Source organism: Sminthopsis crassicaudata, chromosome 5 (genome assembly GCF_048593235.1).
Source record: "Sminthopsis crassicaudata isolate SCR6 chromosome 5, ASM4859323v1, whole genome shotgun sequence".
In the NCBI taxonomy this organism is placed as follows: Eukaryota; Metazoa; Chordata; class Mammalia; order Dasyuromorphia; family Dasyuridae; genus Sminthopsis; species Sminthopsis crassicaudata.
Genome location: NC_133621.1, coordinates 84,881,943 through 84,894,438, shown reverse-complemented (window position 1 = coordinate 84,894,438; position 12,496 = coordinate 84,881,943). Strand labels below are relative to the sequence as shown.

The following is a 12,496-nucleotide window of genomic DNA, read 5'->3' as shown; positions in this document are numbered from 1 at the left end:
ATAATCAAGAAAATTTCCTTTTTTTAGGAAATTGCAACAGGACAAAGTGGTTGCTTTCAAAGATCTGTGCAGGGGTTATAGTCAAAAGAGGCAAGTGGTCATATATTTGCAAAGAGCACTTCTGGCTATTTTTGAGAGGCCATAGAGATTTTGTTCAGGAGCTTTTCACAGTTGGCTTCTTCTGTTTCTTGGCATTTTCTTCCCTCCGACTGTAGGGATGGAAGTCAAAAAGCCTACCCTGTGCTTTTTTTTTTTTTGTCCCTTGGACTGGTGATTCACACTGGACATCTGGAGGCAGGGATGGCATTCAAGCAGGTTGGAGGGAGCAATTTTGAAGCAAGGACAAACAGAGAAATGTCACCCCCCCTCCCCTCAATCACCACACAGTCACGGGGACAGTTGGCCACCCACAGGGAGTATTTTCATAATTCTAACTCCTTTGAGACAGTTGCTGAAAGCAGCAGTACTAGGGAGTACTGGGATCTGCTTCCTTCCAGGCCCACTGAATCCTTCATCCTTTTCATCCAGTGCCATAACTAGCAATTTTGGTACTGGGGCCAAGCACAGTTGGAGTTGGGATAATTAGAAGAAACCTTATACCTAACAGGGAGAAAGGCCTTGAATCTCAGCACATAAGCCTCTATAGTCAGTCAACAAGTATTTATTAAGTATTAAATATGGGCCAGGAACTTGTATCCCAAGTACTTGGGATATAACCCCCCCCCAAAAAAAAAAATTCCTGCCCTCAAGGAGTGTACATTCTGATGGTTGTGACAATGTGTAAGACTAAGTGCATGCAAGATTTAAACAGAAGATAGAAGGTAATCTGAAAAAGGAATTTTGATTATTTCCTGGCAGAAAGGGGTGCTGCTCAGTGGGTGATTATTGGTTAGTGTTGGTCTGGATTATAGATTTGAGACCAGTGGGAGATCCCTGTCAGCCCTGTGGTGATCTAGGAGATTCTGGCTCCATCTGAAGTAGCTTTTGAAGAATTTGTAAAACCCTAAGTAATCTAGTTCTAGCAGTATTTCCCTCTTGGCAACTATTCAACTTGAGAAGCCTAAAAGATATTCAAATCCTCCTCTGGCTGATCAGACTTCTGGGCACTTTTCAGAGGGAATGGAGTGTGTCTCAGAGCCCTAAAGACTCCTACCCTCTCTGGCACTTAGGATGATGATGGGCATATGCATCTCTGATAAATGTGCTGCTGGTAGGCAGGATTGCTAAAGGGAATAGCAAATTTATGAAATTTGAAATTAGGCTGAACTTGAAATTTACATATGAAATATAAAAATGGGTCATTGTAGAGTTTTTTTGTAGGTGCCATGGAATCAGTTATGGAAGTAGGCATTGGAGTGAGAGGATCTGTGTTCAAATTTCACTGATTTCCTCTATCTATATGAACCTGGGCAAACATCTAAATTATATAGGTCTATAAATGTATAAACTTTGGGGAGGGGGAGACCTTAATTAAATGATTTCTAAGGTCCCTTCCTATTCCATAAAATTGTAATCACTGCATTAGATTGCCTCTGAGGTCTTTGATCTTATGGTTTTATATCTATGTACTCTTTCTAACCCTTAGTATTTTCCCATGGCCTGCTACAATCAATCAACCAAGAAGCATTTATTAGTAATCAGCTAAGTGCCAGATTCTGTGCTAAGTTCTAGAGATATTATGACCAAAAGCCGATAACATTGGGGGCTATAGAAATTCAGGGAAGAGTTTAAAAGATGAGTTAGATTTGAAATTGGGATTTTCAACTTGGGATCTATGAACTTGCTTTGTAAATATTTTTATAATTGTATTTCAATATGATTACTTTCCTTTGTAAACCTATGTATTTCATTTTGCACATTTATGAATATTGTTCTGAGAAGGGATCCAGACTATTAGAGAGGTTCATGACAAAAAAAGCTTAGAATCCCTAGACTAGAAGAATAGCCAATAATTTAAAAAATACCTAGAGCTATAGAACATTTGAAGGTTTGCTTGATGGCAGGATAAGGTAATGGTTATAGTACTGGGTAGAGAGATCTCATCAATGGAACTTATTAAGAGGGTAAAGTTAGACCAGTAGCTTAATCTTCATGTATCTTGAAAATTTTCCTAAATTAAATTAAATATGTTGCCTGTCATCCCACTGCTTGCAGGTGTCTAGAGGGAATTCCAATTTAGGACTCCTAACTCCTAAGTACAACCTTCAGCTTTCTGACTGTTGTAATGACTCAATTGCCAGAGCATCTTTCCATTTCTTAGTTTCTGAGTGCTTGGTAAATGAGTAGAGCATTAGCATGTTGTTGTTTTCAGAACAATGGAAGGTCATTTGCTAGAAGAAAGGCTCTCCAATGATGGGATAATTTGGGGGTCCCATTTGCTAAGAGACTTGTCCCTTTCTCAAGGGGTTGATCTTCCTCTATACGCTCCAGTTGGGTTGCAACTATACAGAGAAGCATTGTTCTGCAGAGAGCACAGTTCACTGTTCTGCCAGCCAGAAATGATAACAGCAATAAAACTACCCCAGTCTGAGTCACTGCTTGACCAGGGCTGTTCTCTTCCTCTTGAAGTTGTGAGGTCACCCAAGCTCCCACACTTGTTTCCCAAAGCTCTGGGCATTTAATTCTTGAGCAATCTTCTAATTTTTTTTGAGGAGTATAGTGAAGTTTTGTGGGAGTTTCTGAAAAGCTTTATCTGCGTCCTTTTTAATGGTGAAAAAAGGGCATAAGGTGAGAATGGGTACCCTGAGCACTGAGCAGAAGATTCAGGACACTAGGAAGGACAGGCAAATAGTATGTTTCTTCTCAGATTCATCACTGACTTGTCATACGCCTTCATTTGGAGTTGTGTGTCTACAATTGGTCCTTTTCATGTAGGAGAATAAGATGTTAATCTGTGCAAGATCAATGAATTTACCAACAATTATTTACTTTTTATTTTTATTTTGAAAAATCTTCTAATTATTTCTTTTTGCTACTTTTTCACCTTCATTCCTAAATACACCCTTCTCCTATCTTCTTCTCAAAATTTCCTATGCAAAAAAATTTACAAAAGAAAGAGGGAAAAATAGTTCAAGAACACTAATACACCAAACAAGTCAGATGGTATATGCATAGTCAGACAGTATACATATTCAGATGGACACTCCTAGTCTCTCCTGCCCCCTACGTCTGCAAAGAAAGGAGGCAGGTAAATTTTCTCATTTCTTCTTGGGTACCAGAATTATAATTATAATTACATTACATTATAACCTAGTGTTTATCAACAAGAAGTTAAGTGCCTACTATGTGCCAGGCACAAGGATGAAAAAATAATTATAAGAAATAAATAAAATAAGAAAAAAATGATAAGAAATAAAACAGGTCCACCCTCCCAGGAACCTTCATGTGATTTGCAACCCAGAGAGAGACCCTGGATAGAAGATTAATTCTTGCCTCTTTCCCACCTTAGTATCTTCAGTTTCAATAGCCAGTATTCACAAGGAACCTCCGTGATTCAGTAGGCTCGAAGGTCCTTGAGAGCAGAAACTGTGTCATTTTTATCTTCATATCCCCAGCCCCTAATAAATGTTAGTTGAATTTAATTTAATTCAATTTAACTCCACCATTAGCACTTAATGCCTTCTCTTAAAATACAGATTCTCCAGGGAGAGACAACACATTGTTTCTAATACTCTAGTGTGAGTGAATATTTCAAGGCTTTCTCCATGACAGGAGAAGCTGGATTATGAGAATATTAGGGGGCAGGAAGGGGACATGAAAAGGAGGCCAAAGGCTTCAGGATGCAGAAGGGAGGGAAAGAACTGAAGGTTACATTTGCTGACTTTACAATTCTGCCTCTCCTACCTGTGTATTGTCCTGTGTCCTACTTGTGTATTGTCTATGGTAGAATGAACTTTAGGGAAAGGGAGTAAGAATGATGAGGAGTGAGGGATCTGGGGAAAATAATTCATCCATCAAAGTTCTAGGGATTTCCAGGCAAGAAAGAAGAGCTAAAGTTCAGTCAAAGTTGTAATAACCCATCAGTAACATGGAGGTAGTGATGGACTGATGCAAAAGGTAGAGAGGACTGCACTAGGCAGCCTTTGGGCCTTTTTTATTTTTGCCAGTATCACTCTGGCCAAATCTTTTCCATCCTGCTAGATATTCTGCAGGCATTACTGATGGCAACATATGGATAACAGAGACTTGGGCTCGAAGGCTTTAGGTATCCTAAGGTTGGACTGAGTGCTCCAAAGCTCTGGTACAGAGGAGCCGTGATAAATCAGATCATTGATGCTTCCAGACAGAAGCATGAAGGGTCCTAAGTCTCACTTACATTAGTATTGTCTGCCTCAATTTCCATTTGTGGAATAGAATTCAGAAAGATCTGGCTACTCTTATTCCAGGGGATTTGAGGCTAGTTTTTTTTTCTTTTTCTGAGTGACCCTTTTTATTAAAAAATAATAACAATAAAAAACCCTTTTAACTTCTTGGGGGAAAATATTTCAAAAGAACAAAATATTTAATTTTTCTTAAGTTGCTGGGGAAATGGGAACTTTATTCTATTATATTCTGCTTACTGAATTCTGAGAACTGACATGGTGTTCCCAAAACTTCTTAGCTTCCCCACTTAATAGCTATCAAGCTAACCCATATAGCCACTAAGCCTTTGCTAATAACACATTGTTCCCTTCCCTCTCAGCATTTGGCCTGGCCATAGTACCCAGCTGCAGCTGATACTGGCCTTTCCCCAGAGCTCAGCATAGCTGAAGATATAATTCTCTCTCAACCGTCCCACTTGTCTCATCACAATCATTCCCGCAACCACTTCCCAGGATGACTGGGCTTATTCCCTTTTTATTTTTATTTTTCCTGAGTGCTTATGATGCTTGGTTTTTAATGCTAGAGGTTCGCTTGCTTCTAACATCTTTCTGTCGGGGATGAAACAAAAAAATAAGTTTTCTTTGTCTATAGAGAAAATTTGAAGTAGGCAGGTCCCCAGATCAATCCAATCTAATCTATCAATCAAAAAAACATTTATTAAGTACCTATTTTGTCTCAGGTGCTAGATATACAAAGGAAAAAATCAAATAGTCCTTGTCCTTGGGAGTTTCCGCTCTGTCAGGAAAATATATAAATAATATAAAAGAGATGGAAATATGGTATAAATAGTAAATATCAGTAAATAGTAAATAAAAAGCAAATACATATGTGTCCTAGATCTAGAGAAATTGGAGGTTAAGCCCTGCCTCTGACTCATACTGTCTGTGTGATCCCAAGACAATGCTCAAAGATTCTAAATTGCACGTAGAAGCTGATTGGAGGTATAGAGAACTTCTTCATCTGAGAGTCACCTAATGCTAATGAAACCACTGATCCAGTCCTATGCTCTAAAATACAAGATGATTGCATTATATCTTGGAGGAGGAGGGTAGACAAGGGCTCCAGCAGGGCCTGGAGGATCTGCAAAGGCTCATGGCAGAGATGGCACCTGGACTGTGCTTTGGAGGAGACTGGGGATTTTAACGGGCAAAAGTGAAGTGGCAATGAGTGACAGGCATCGGGAATAGTCTGTGTAGAGTCACAGAGCTAGAAGATAGAATGTTATCTATGAGAAACAGAAAAAAGGATCATTTGGCTAGACTGTCATCAAAGGGAATAATGTTTAAAAAGCATGAAAAGATAAGCTAGGGTCATGTTGTAAAGGGCTTAAACATACTAAACAAAAAGTTTTAAAAATTTTATCCTAGGGGCAATAGGGATTTGTTGGCTCTTCTTGAAATGACATGGTCAGAACTTCACTTTTGGAATACTATAAAGGCACTTTAAAATTTTTAAAATTAATTTTATAATTATAACATTTTTTGACAGTACATATGCATAGGCAATTTTTTACAACATTATCCCTTGTACTCCCTTCTGTTCTGAATTTTCCCCTCCTTTCCTCCACCCCCTCCCCTAGATGGCAGGTATTCTCATACATATTAAATATCTTATAGTATATCCTAGGCACAATATATATGTGCAGAACCGAATTTTGTTGTTGTTGTTGTTGCAAAGGAAGGATTGTATTCAGAAGGTAAAAATAATCTGGGAAGAAAAACAAACAAACAAAAAATGCTCACAGTTTACACTCATTTCCCAATGTTCCTTTTCTGGGTGTAGCTGATTCTGTCCATCATTGATCAATTGGAATTGGATTAGCTCTTCTCTATGTTGAAGATATCCACTTCCATCAGAATACATCCTCATACAGTATCATTGTTGAAGCGTATAATGATCTCCTGGTCCTGCTCATTTCACTCAGCATCAGTTGATGTAAGTCTCTCCAAACCTCTCTGTATTCATCCTGCTGGTCATTTCTTACAGAACAATAATATTCCATAACATTCATATACCACAATTTACCCAACCATTCTCCAATTGATGGACATCCATTCATCTTCCAGTTTCTGGCCACTACAAATAAGGCCTGCCACAAACATTTTGGCACATACAGGTCCCTTTCCCTTCTTTAAGATCTCTTTGGGATATAAGCCCAGTAGTTGCATTGCTGGGTCAGAGGGTGTGCATAGTTTGATAACTTTTTGGGCATAATTCCAGATTGCTCTCCAGAATGGCCGGATTCTTTCACAACTCCACCAACAATGCATCAGTGTCCCAGTTTCCCCACATCCCCTCCAACATTCATCGTTATTTGTTCCTGTCATCTTAGCCAATCTGACAGGTGTGTAATGATATCTCAGAGTTGTCTTAATTTGCATTTCTCTGATCAATAGTGATTTGGAACACTCTTTCATATGAGTGGAAATAGTTTTAATTTCATCATCTGAAAATTGTCTGTTCATATCCTTTGACCATTTATCAATTGGAGAATGGCTAGATTTCTTATAAATTAGAATCAATTCTCTGTATATTTTGGAGATGAGGCCTTATAAAAACACTTTTAATTCTCCTACTATGTGCTAGACATTGTGGGTACACTGAAACATAGTGAACAAATGAAACATAAGTCTCTGACCTCAAGGAACTTTTATTTACTGAATCACGTAGAAAATGAAAAGTAGAATCAGGGTTTTACTTTATCTTGAAATATCAGGGATTGGCAAAGTGATGCCCTAGGTAGCTAACCTCTGTTCTTGAGTGCCAGCAGTGGTGGTGATTGGACTGACTTTTTTTTTTTTGTAGAGCTTGTGAACTGAACCCATTCTTATAAATACAAAAGGTGATAACAGGCGGTGACCCTCAAATTTGGGATGGGAGATATTCTGGGAAGTGGGGACATAAAAGACAGCAGTGATTGACCCAGAGCTGAAGACTGGCATGCTGGCTAATAGGATGCCAGTCTCATGACATAGATTTCAAGCTGTGGAGTGTGTGGGGACTAAAAAGAACCAATAGTTTCTTTCATGCTATGTGTAAGGGAGGATTGATCTTTGGTTTGCTATTGTGAGCATTAGAAAAAGGATTCCTTTTGTGTTTTATTTTACACAACAGTCATTTCACAATATTATGATCTCCAAGATTGAGCCCTCTCCTATAAGAAAGGAAAGTAGTTAAGCAAAACTATCAGCAAAGCATCTGTATCTGATAATATATGCAAAAGCATCTTACTTCTCTGCTGGGAGAAAGAATATGGGGTTCATCCTCTGTCTTCAGAATCTCTGATTGTTTATTGCAATTACATTGAGTTTAATCAAATTACATTTGCTTTATGTGGGTGTGTGTGAGTGTGTGTGTGTGTGTGTGTGTGTGTGTGTGTGCGTGTGTGTGTGTGGCCATTGTGTATATTGGTTCTCTTTAGTTTATTCTGAGACAAAGAAGGTTTTAAATGTTCGTGGTTACACAGCTAGTCAATGCCTGAGGTCAGATTTGAACTCTGGAAGAGGATCCTTCCTGACTGCATGCCTGACCCCCCCATCAGCTGCCCACCTTGCACTTAGTAGGCACTTAATGAATTCTTCTTGATTTTATCCTTGACTTTTTCCAGATTTAAACCCAGTAGTGGAACTACATATCAAAGGTTCTGGATAGTTTAGGGCCTATGGATAATCTTTTTTAAGGATTTATAATTGGTTCTGATTTTGGAGACTTGAAGTTGTCCAGAGGCCTTTCCTTAGAAAGAACCAAGTTTACCAGGGTGTGAAGCTTCCATGTTTCCTGAAAGCATACTCTTCCCTCTCTTCCATAAAGCTAAGTTCTGTCCTATGCCTGCTTTCCTCTGTGTTTACCTTCTCAAAGAAGAATGTATAATAACATGCACCTAAGCTACTTAAGACAAATACCTGAAATAGTATTTGGTGATTCTGCATTTCCCCTCCTTCCCTTTGAGATAATCTTCCATTTACACTGTATAAATATGTCTGTACATAGTTATTTGCAAGTAGCCTCCCTCATTAGAATGCCATCTCCTTGAGGAAAGGAATTTTTGCTTTTCTTTGCATCCCTAGAGCTTACAATGCTGGCTGATTTCTTTGCTCTTTGAAAGAACTTAGAATCTGAGTTTTTAACCTGGGAATGATGGATTTATGTTTTAAGAATATTTCAATTGATTTCCTTTGTAATTTTATGAATCTTATGCATTTAAAAGCATTATTATTCTGAGAAAGAAGTTCCTGGCTTTCCAAGACTGCCAAAAGAGTCCAAAATCCAAAAAAAAGAGATCTAGATTGTCACTCCCACCGAATAAGGCAAAGTTGGACAAACTTTTATTTCTGTCTTACTGTCTAAATATTTAAGAATCCACTTTAATATGGGAAAAACTTGATTAACCAGAATGGTCAAGGAATGGGAGTGGGGACACTTCCTAGGTAACTGAGGGTTAAATAAAACTTTTTGTTTCAGCGCTTGATGTTGAAAAATTTTTGTGTAACGAAGTACAAAGATCTGTTCAGGCTTGCAAATGTAACTTTTTAAAAATGGCAGCAGCATTTAAGCAATTTTTATTAGTAAGTCTTTAAAATTTTGGTAGGGGTGGAGGCATGGAAGGGAAAAGAGAAAGCAGAGGTCTGGGTAGTAGTTAAGGAAGATGTTAATAAAGTCCCAGGTTCATCTCCAAGGGGCTCTCTTAAGAAGTCCCTTAAGGAATTAAAAGTCCTTCAGCTGCTCTCTCCTAAAAATGGTGTTCCCTACTCTTCTTCCGGTCTCCTAGAGTAACCTCAGCTTACTCTTCAGGTGGGCCTTTTTTTCTATTGGCTCTTGCACAACAGCACAACCCTCAGGTACTTTGTAGTACCGCCCCACCAGAATCCCTGCCTCTGTTGCCACGGCTACAGCTTCAGACTTTCCTGATTGGCTGTCTTTTGGAATTCCAGGTGCCTCTGAGCATCTCTGAGGTCATCCTCCCTCAAGAGTCCAGAGGAATCATTTTCCATCTTAAATTCAGAAGAATGGGACTTTAGGAAATCAAATCGAGTATTGTGGGCGTAATTGCCCTCAGTGAAAATGTGAGTGTGAAACGGATTAAAAAAAATCTTCCATTGTACCGGTCTGAAAAGGTGGGCCGGGCCCCCTTCCCAAGTACTCCTAATTCTGTATGTAGCCCATCTATATGTACGTATGTATTTGTTTATTGTCTCCTTCAATAAATTGTAAGCCCTGTGAGGACAGGATTTGGCTTTTTGTCTTTATATCTGTGTAGTGCTTTTAATAAGTACTAATTGGTGTGTGTGTAATATATAAAAATTAAAATACATATTTTATGCATGTGTAGTTATTAACTAATATTACTTCATATACTAGGATATATGCTATATTCTAGTATATCTAGTAATATAGTATACTATGTTATATAAAATAAAACACATATATGTATCTCTATATATAGACACATATATTACACACATACAAATACACTAATTCTAGGCCAATTCTAAGGCTGTTAATATTTTCTTATATACTAAATTTCCTATAACTTTTTTGCTTTCTTTACTTTCTTTGTTGATTCTTTCTTCCCTATCAAAAAACAAACATCCCCATCCATTCATCCAAAAAGCTTCCTTTTATGGATCTATGCTCTCTTTAAAGTGAAGGTGACCCGAGATTTTCAAAAGCAATACCAGAGACTACTAAAGCTCACAGGTTTGGCAGACTTCAGTTTGGACTTGACCTGGTAACAGACTTTTTTTTTCTTTATACCAGCCTCGATAAGAATGGAAAAGCTCATCATCAATAGTCTGGCCATTTTTCTAGCATTAGTCTGGATAAGTATGGAGAAGCTCCTTGTGGCCACTTGGTGATGAATTCTTTGACTGTAGTTCCAGAGGAAAAACAACAAAATATTCTTTAGTTCTGAATAGTCTTTGGCTTCTATGGCATAGATGGTGGCAGAATTGTAGGAATCCAGGCAGAGGAGTGAAGAATCGCTATTTTTTATTTTGACTAAAACCATTAATATTGATACTCTTAAGTGTGAGACTCTTGTACAGTAAACAAATTGAATTGGAATGAATTGGAAATGACAAATACTAAATAACTTCATCAAAAATGAAAGTATATTTTAATAGACAGGGAGTAATTGATTACTTAAGCATGAGCCATTGATGAATCAGTACATTCATATCACTACTTTGTCAAGAACAGGTATTAAAAATAACACAAAGCTAGGAGACTAAAAATGAAAAAGCAATATAAGTATATAATTGAAACAATTCCAGGCTGACCTATTTAAATAGGTTATTATATACAAATGAGATGGATGGAGGAAATGATATGAACACCTGTTATAATAATAGCTTCATATGGAAGTTTAAGCAATGTAAGTAAATCCCCATAATAAAGAGATCAAAAAAGTCTAAAACTGCTTTAATCAATAAAGACTTGATTTATTTGTTATCCAAAAGGATATGCCGCTAAATCCCTTGGTTTAGAATGTAAACTCATTTGTAAAATACACAGAGAAGAATATAGAAAAATTAAATACAGTATTTCCTCAAACTCTGAGCAATGGGTGAAAGGACTAATTTAAATAAAGCTTGATGAATGACCCAACTAATCAAAGTTATTTCAAAAGACTTTTTTTTTTTTTTTTTTCTGAAGCAATTGGGGTAAAGTAACTTGTCCAGGATTACATAGCCAGGAAGTGTTAAGTATCTAAGGCCAGATTTGAATTCTGGTACTTCTGATCTCAGGGCTAGTGCTCAATCCACTGCACCAACTAGCTGCCCCTCGAAAGGGTATTTAACGGTGAAACCCTAAGGATAACAAACAGGTGAAAGATGGAAAAAAACTGCAAAGATTTTGTAACAAACTTTTCACTCTCAAGAAGAATGGCGTCACTACATTTGCACTTTAAAATCACATTCCTAGATGCTTATAGAGTAAGGAGAAATGACATTAAAGAGAACAAAAATGGGAAAGCAACTATATATTAGTGTTAGTATGTGCAAAGGAGGCCTATTTTGGAAATATAGATTTTATAGTATTGAATCAATTCTCAAGTTAGTTGAGGGAATGCAAGATACAAAAATCACGAAGGGAAAAAACCCTTCAGATCTTATTGAGAGCACCAATATCAATTATAAATGCCTACTTTTCACAAGTATATAAAACTTTAATGAGAATATCCTATGGATTCATCAAGAGTATCCTTGATGCAGGTTAAAGGAAAAGAAGAATTTGTTAGGTGATAGTCCATAATAGACCATATCTTTATCATCACAGAGTTGTCTGAAAAGCAAAAAAAAAGCATAAGATCTCATTGTGTTTCTTGTTGATTGTGTAAAAAAAAGGCATTTGCTTTATGGACTTATAGGGCACCTTAAATACTTTCCTCCAATAAAGTGTTCACCATTCAAAATCATATGAGATTCATTGAAAAATAATAGACACAAACTGGTGCATGACAATAATTTCTGCTAATAGGGCGGGCTCAGGCTAGCAGAACTCCTGAGCTTAGGAATTCTGAGCTTCAGTCGGATAAACTGAATGGATGTCTCTGCTCTGTTGGACATAAGTATAGTAAACCCCTGGAAGCTAAAAGTGATGGTGATGGCACTAGGTTATTAAAGAAGAGTTGAATGGAGCAGGTCAAAGTGCCTGTGTCTATGATGGTCAATAGTAGATCAGGTCCATAAATAGTTCCTGCACTTCCATTCTAGCCAAGATGGGGGAATCTAATAGAAAAAAAGAGAAAAAAATAACATATAAAGCCTCATATGACAAAACTCTGACAAATATGTCCAACAAATATATTTACCAAGAATGAGGTCCAGCACATATATACATTCCATAAAATAGAAGTCCTAAAAATGTTTCTCTTTGTAAAAATAATAATAGTGCTGATTCAAATCCTGAAACTATATAGAATTTTCTGAATAAAACCTTTAAATCAATTGCAAGAATTTGTCCTAATCATTGATACAGGAAAATACCAAGTGGATGAGGGCTCCTGTTGTCCAGGGTATAATACAAGAAAGAATAAAGAAATATGCTTCAATCTGCATTCGGAGCTCATCAGTCTTTTATCTGGATATGGAGAGCATTTTCCTTCTTAAATCCTTTGTACTTGGATCATTGT

General features: G+C 37.3%; 1 long non-coding RNA gene across 1 annotated transcript in view; it reads left to right on the top strand.

Moving 5' to 3' along the window:
• The window catches only part of LOC141545154 (uncharacterized), a 63,014-nt gene that overhangs the window by 49,287 nt on the left and 1,231 nt on the right, over window positions 1–12,496 (top strand). Inside the window, exon 2 of the long non-coding RNA XR_012482911.1 lies at window positions 9,294–9,425. This is a non-coding gene — a long non-coding RNA (uncharacterized LOC141545154). The remainder of the gene's footprint in view (window positions 1–9,293; window positions 9,426–12,496) is intronic.